The sequence below is a fragment of the Phalaenopsis equestris genome, unplaced genomic scaffold, assembly GCF_001263595.1.
Source record: "Phalaenopsis equestris unplaced genomic scaffold, ASM126359v1 Scaffold000136, whole genome shotgun sequence".
Lineage (NCBI taxonomy): Eukaryota > Viridiplantae > Streptophyta > Magnoliopsida > Asparagales > Orchidaceae > Phalaenopsis > Phalaenopsis equestris.
Window position 1 is genome coordinate 733,282 of NW_018164578.1, and position 7,410 is coordinate 740,691.

At 37.4% G+C, this 7,410-nt stretch overlaps 1 long non-coding RNA gene across 1 annotated transcript; it reads right to left on the reverse strand.

The window, feature by feature from the left end:
- Window positions 1-4,126: 4,126 nt before the first annotated feature.
- Window positions 4,127-6,996, reverse strand: LOC110021629. The gene is made up of 3 exons (XR_002293667.1): window positions 6,815-6,996; window positions 5,306-5,904; window positions 4,127-5,206 (listed from the first exon to the last, which is right to left on the reverse strand). It is a non-coding gene; the product is annotated as an uncharacterized LOC110021629 (long non-coding RNA).
- Window positions 6,997-7,410: the final 414 nt, after the last annotated feature.

Here is a 7,410-nt window from a genome sequence, read left to right on the forward strand (position 1 = left end):
AGTGCCTATGAACCTTTAAGAGCAGCATTTTTTCATTTCTGGGTCTTGCGTGGTCAGGCCAGGCGGGGAGCGACCACGCCTAAGCGTGGTCATGCCCCATCTTGGGTGTAGCCACGCCCCTAGCTCAGTGTCACTGATCCATGGCCTTTGTGCACATATCCTCATCCCAACCGTCCACTAGATCGGACGGCTAAAAATGTCTGGCAACAGTTGACGGCCCGAGGCAGCAATCACCGCCCATAAAAGGCAGTTGTTCGTGCATCTCTGAACATCCCTCTCTACACACACGAGCACATTGACTCTTCTCGTTCTCGGCTTTGCGCATGCTCGAAGGAATTGAAGAGATCCGGTGGTGAAGCAAATTCTCCGGTCAGCCACCGCTTGGTAAATATTCCCTCCCTTTCCTCTTCGTTTTAAGTGTTTAATTTAAGCATTTAATTTAAGTTTTAAGTAAAAAAAAAAAGAGTCTAGTCTAGGCCAACTCAATAGCCTTGGATTAGACTTGGATTTGGGTTCAACTCGGGTCAACCCAAACTCGACCTACTCCTAATCTCTAAAATGGTTTACCCAAATCCTAAAACCTAACCCAGGTCTGACCCAACAATCCTGACCCGACCTAGATCCAACCTAACTCAGGTCCAGCCCAACCTAACCCAAGCCCTAAAGCCTAAACCAGGTCTAACACGACCCAAACCTAACCAAGCCAAGACCCGACCCTTCTCATGTCTAGCCCAACCTAACCCAGACCATTAAATCTAACCCAGGTCTAACCCAACCAAGATCTAAACTAAACTAGACCCGACCCAGCTCAGGCCTAGCACAACCTAACCCAAACCCTAAAACAAAAAATAGAATCCACTTTCAGGTGGTTTTCTTCTCAAACAAAAATATAAAAATAACAAACTTCAAAACTTATAAAATTTTGATTATCCAACATGGCTGACAATATCTAGGAATTAAGACAAATGCTTAATTGCATATTGAACTTCAAATTACAATAGAAAATTTTGATTATCCAACATGGCTTACAATATCTAGGAATTAAAACAAATGCTTAATTGCATATTGAACTTCAAATTACAATTAAAATACACCAAAATAAATAACTGAAACTAAACCTCGACAGATTCGACATGAATCCTAGGTTAGCTAATGTAATCACCATAATTGAGGGTCATACACTTACCCCAGCTTAGTTTGAGTATAAAAACTTATGTCAGTTTCGGTATCTAGCAAGAATTAAGAACTAGAACATACAAAACACCTCAACCTATCCCCTGCAACTAAAGGGAATGCCTTAGGATGATGTAAACCATGATTACTGACGAAAGTATTTCAAACCTCCTTGAGACTACGAATCCTTTAAGCTACGACATTTAAGGGGGGTTCCTGGTTATGAGGCTGGTTATACCTGATGACTTCTGATTTCCTGGTACAACGGAAAGTCATGAGCATCTTAACCAAGTAAATCATTCTTAGTGTCTAGGTTAGTCCAATTGTTAGGCTTCTTTATATAGTTTAGGTTCGATTTTTCATCTAGAAATCTTTCCTACCTTACTCTACAGTATAGGGGTTCGAGTTAATTCATGTCTGTCATTTTAAATATCACTAATTCACCTTGTAAACCCTATCTAATCAGTGTAAAGAGCATTTCAATCCTTTCAAAACCACCTCCGAATATGAGACCTACTTTATTGGATAATCAAGCTTTTCTACCCTTTTGAGCTCAAATCAATTAAGTCCTTTCATAATTCGACTCATTACATTAATTGAGAGTTTTTTATGATTCATGACCTTAAGAATGCAATTAACTGCGAGGTTTTGCCCTAGTAAGAAGCAATGTCCCATAATTAAAATAAACATTATCTTACACTCGTGAAGTAAGGGAAAAAACCCTAATTCCGTAGACCGAAAGAAGGCTTTCATCATTCGAGTGGTTAGGTCCATATCTAAGGTAATATTCTCTTTCTTCTGGAGGACATAATATTCTTCGGAATATCATGCTCGACATCTAGATAAATGTCTTCCGAAAGGCACTATGGCGTTGGCGAACAAAAATTTCCGCACCAATATCTCCATGTACAACTCTTCCATCAAATCCTCGTTCAAGATGGCTTTTTCATGTCAAATTGATGCAATCCACATTCATTATTAACTACTATTGAGAAAAAAACTATGATAGTTTTAAGTTTAACAACTGGTGTGAAGATTTCTTGATAGTCAATTTTATAGGCATGAAGTCTTTAGCAATAAGTTTAGTTTGAATCTCAACACTCTCATCAACTTTGTATTTTATGTTGAATACTCATTTGCACCTCATTGGCTTCTTATCCTAGGGAAGTTTAGTAATAACCAATGTGTCATTATGCTTTAGTGTTTGAATCTCTTCTTCCATTGCTTTCCTCCATTCTAAATTTTCAAGAGCATCGTGAATGGATTTAGGAATTTGCACATTATAAAGGTAAGATAAGATATAAACACTCTATAGGCCGACTATAGCTTTCCATAACCTACATACTCTTGAATTGGGTATCTCGTACAATTTTCATTGTCATCGGCACCATAAGAGAGATAACTCATGAGTACTAGATTCCTCACCCAAAATTTTAGGTAAATGTGAACTTAGATTTTGGTTGTAATAGTTCTGTCTTTACAAGTTGTCTTCGGTCTGCTCAAGATTTTTCTTCCTCCTAGTATACACACAAAATTCTTTATTGTGGACTTCAATTTGGGTTGGTTGGATATCCTCACTAAGAGCGGGAGAGTTGGGTGGAAGAGTAGGAAAAGAAGTATGTGAGTTTGTTGTGTATGTGTCATCTAGTGCATCCCGAAATTGATATTTATTTGCACTCTCCCCTTGAACATCAAATTTGGGATAATAAAATAAACTTTAAATAAATGTGACATCCATGAAGTTCTATCTTCTGGTAAAAGGAGAATAACACGTATATCCCTTTTAATGGAAGCATATCCAAATAAAATATACTTGCTATATTTAGGGTCAAGTTTGGTGCGGATTTGAGAATTAATGTAAACAAAAAATACACACCCAAAGATTTTAAGTGGTATAATAAGAGAAAAAACTCTAATGTGTGGATTGGTAACCATCAAAACATGAAATGGCTAGAAATTTAATTGATAAGATATGTTGCGGTAAAAACTATTACACCCCAAAAATACTTTATAACTTGATGAGAAATCATAATTGAGCGAAATACCTCAAATAAATGCATGTTCTTTCTCTCTATTACTTCATTTTATTGTGGGGTATCAATACATTAACTCGCATGTATTAATTTATTTTTCGAAACATAAAACCCAAGAACGGAGTTGAAATATTTTTTTGCATTATCAATTTTGAGAATTTGAATTGATTTGATAGTTTGAAAGATTTGAGATGTTTCAGATTTTTTCTTCATTAGAAATACACTAGTTCTAATATGATTGTCAAAAAATTAGACAAACCATCTAGCCTCACTAAGGGTTTTAATCTTTAAAGGTCCCCAAATATCATTGTGAATAATGAAAAAAAATGATTTGAGGGTCTATACTGAGTCGAGGGATAATTATTACTAGTATGTTTGGCAAGTTGAAAAGTTTGACTATGATAAAAATTAGGCTTTTTATTGAGAAACAAATATGGATACAACTTAGCTACATAATTGAAATTAGTATGACCTAGACGACAAAGTCATATAACTTATTTTTCGACAAACATAGACTCAACATGCTAAAAAATTTGAGGGACGTGAATGCAGGATCAATTGTTTGTTTAGAGATATTTTACTTAAGGAGGTACAAGTATTGGTGCATTTCAGCACTGTCAATCACTTTCCTTAATTTCACGATCTAAAATTCACAAGGGTTTGCATGAAATTTAATTATACATTTCATATCATGAGTAAATTTACTAATTGAAATCAAACTGCAGTCAAGTTGAGGAACATATAAGACGAAATAAATAGTAATATCTTGAGAGATATTCACATCTCCATTCACAACGATGTTTGAGTGTGATCCATCAACAAATCTTACCGATCTAGATGTAGAAGTCTTCTGAGAGTTGAATAGAGCATTGATGTCTCCTATCATGTGATCAAAGATTCATAATTTTATTATCTAAGTTTTAAATCTCACATTACTGGCAAGATGGAAGAAGAATTTATGACCTCGCGTGTCATGAGGTTGGTGTCTTACTCTGAAGTACCTTCAAGTTCTTTCTTCAGTACTTCAAATCGTTTCTTGGTGAATGATTCCTTCAATCCTTTGGATTTTGTAGCAGCATTAGCCTTTTTCTCTTATCCTTCCTTCCCTACCCAGGTTTTCAATCAATAAGCTTTCCACGGAGTTTATAATATTTGTTTTGATATAGCCGGTCTTCTTACAATAATCACATGTGGGACAATTCTTCTTTACCTTTGAATCATGAGAAGGATTATGGGTGTAAAGAGATGAACTTTTAATGCTTGGTAAATGCATTTATGGTCGGCATCAGCTTCTTTCTAATCTCTTCTCTCGTAACTTCAGCAAAGGCTTCACATTGAGGTGGAAGAGGTTTTGTTCCCATGACCCTCTCTCTCACCTCATTCAATTCCTGAGACAGTCTTACAAGGAATTTGATTCTCCTCTTTTTCTCAATGATGGATTTAAATATCATGGTAGCTTGTGAATAATTTCACACATGTGTCTCGAATATCTCCAATTGTAGCTAATACTTTGAGACTGTTGAAATATTGGGTGAGGTGACGTTCAGCCCTCTTTGTTGGATGTCATGAGCTTGATTTCGATCTCAAACAACTATGTCGTGTTCTCAGTGTTGGAATATATTTCTCTTGCAGCCTCCCAAATTTCTTTAGTAGTTTTGTAAAGCAGAAAATTCTCTCCCATTTAAGCAGTCATTGAGTTGACTAACCAAGGCATAACCATATGATCTTGATTTTTCTATGTGCGATAGTTGGGGTCAATGATCTCAAAAACAGTGCATGTTCCTCTTTCACTTTACTGCAAATGTGCATAAACACGGATTTGGCCATGAAAGATAGTTATGACCATTTAATTTATGAATTGTAATAAAGTTAGAGAGTTCGGGAGTCATGTGGACAGCATCCCTAGTCTTTAACTTAAAATTCACCTACGGAGTAAAATTTAACATCCTCATCCAGTGTTGTCATCATCTCCAAGAGTGTTTAGAGCATCTCCTAGTTGACTGCAATGGCAAGAGTTGAATTTTTTTCAATTATGCAGATAGATGGATGCATGAAAGGAAGAAAAAAAAAAATAGCAGGTGTTCAAGTTGTTGCAAGACATGCTATTATTTCTGATGTTGCTCCTGCCATTGCTGGTTGTTGCTGTTGCCATTTCTGGCAGTTATCGTTGCTGAAGGAAGATTCGGCCAAAGAATGAGGGGCTTGCGGCAAGGAATGTCCATGTTGCAGCCTGGTTAGGGGCTGCAGGGAGGATTCCAATGTTGGACTGCTGTTGGAGAAAATTTATGCTGCTAGTTCCGGCTGCTAGAGGAGATGTGAAGAAGGTCTGACCGCAGGAGGGAAGACCTGCAAGAAAGCCTGCAGAGAAGAACAGCCAGGAAAGGAGACTGCTCTGTTTAGGGCTGGAGTTTCCTACGGACAGATGCAAGTTGGATTGCTCTGCTTGAAAGATAACATATAGAGGATGTCTGGGATGCCGGGAAGTCGTAAGGAGGAAACGTCGGAAACCTGCAGGGATTAACGCCTGTAAGGAAGAGCCTGCTCAGCCTTCAACCCGTAGCAAGGAGAGATCAGGGAAGCCTGTAGGTAGAATCCAGGAAACCTGTAGCAGGGTGAGGCTGCAGGGAAGTGTTCAGCCACTTGGCAGGAAGTCTGACTGCAATAAGAGGAGCTCCGACGGCCAGGGCTTGATTTAAAGCTTTCATTGTTCACAAATATGTTACATATATAGATCAGAAATTTTGTCCTTATTTATAAACTTACCAAATATATCTTCCTTAAACTAGAAAAGAAATAATTATAAATAAGAAAATAGAAAAATATAAAATAGGAAAGAAATAAACCAATCAAAAGTTTCCTAATATATCCCAATCAAATCCTCAAAGATTTGGAGTGCAGCCAGTTCATGTGAGAGGTAAATATGAAAAGAACCAAATATTCTCAGATTTCCACAATAAACATATTGAAGAGGCTTGCAAGTCAATAATTTAGAACCTTTGATATGCCTAATCATTTAAAACTAGCCATGTTCTGAGCAGTTAACAACTCCAAATATAATATATATGTATATAATAACCAAATAGTGGATTCCGAACTTTAAAGAGAATGAACTCAGTGAAATTAAAAATAAAATGTTTTCCTAGGAAATCAACTTGAACATGAATGTAATCCTAATAGCAAGCCTTCCATCAAACTCAGGTATGAAAATTTCTTAATATACAAATTTATGATTACAAAAGTGAAGTTTATTAAGTTTATTAAGTTAATCTAGAATTTCTCTAGCTATGTTTCGGGTAAGAAGAGGAAGAAGTGAATGTGATTAAAACCCTTAATCCAGCGAGCACCCTTGTTGGATAACTCAAAAAAAGTAGCATCCTATTAAGGCGGGCAGGGAGGGTTTGAGCAGGATCTAAGCAGTACTTAAGCTAAATCCAGCGAAACAGCAAAAAGGCAACTTAAATCCGACAGGTTCTTAAAACCCGTATTTGCTCCGTCTTTCCTTAAATCCAGGATTTAGCGAAGCCCGCAGGAAGACGGAATTACCGGATTTAGAGGAGCTGAAGATCCCGAAGGCGGGTGGAAGAACGGGGGAGAGAGACGAGGGTTACCTTCCTCGATCGTTTCGGGTAGAAGCGGAGCGGAAGGAGGAGAAATATGAGAGTTTCGGACGTCTTCGTACGCCACGATACCGTCGTTGCCTTCCCAGCTAGCTTTAGACGTGACTGTATGGCGAGTGCTTCGGTCACCAGAGAGCAGGGGAATGTAGGCGATTGTTTCGGCTGAAGCTGCGTGTCGGGGGACGGAGATTTAAATAAGATGTCTTGATGGCATGCATTACTGTCAATAATACATTGACAAAATGTATATTAGCTATTGGTTTTAATTCATCATAAAATAATTATGAGATATTTGAAGCACAATTATTCCCACTTTAATTTGGGAGGTTATTGTGCTGGCAATAATTAGTGTACTTGACGTTTTGATGATATCCGCATCACAATAAATTGCATATGAAGAATAACCTAAGGTTGAGATGAGTTGGGTCTAATTTGATGTGGCTCTACCAATAATGAGAAATGCTTTCCAAGGCCCGAGAAAAGTTCTTGAGACCTTTAAGAGATTTCCTAAGAACGAGATGAATTCTTAAAATTGACAGGAACTAGAAAAAATCATGAGACAATGCTGATATGGATGTTGTGTCTCG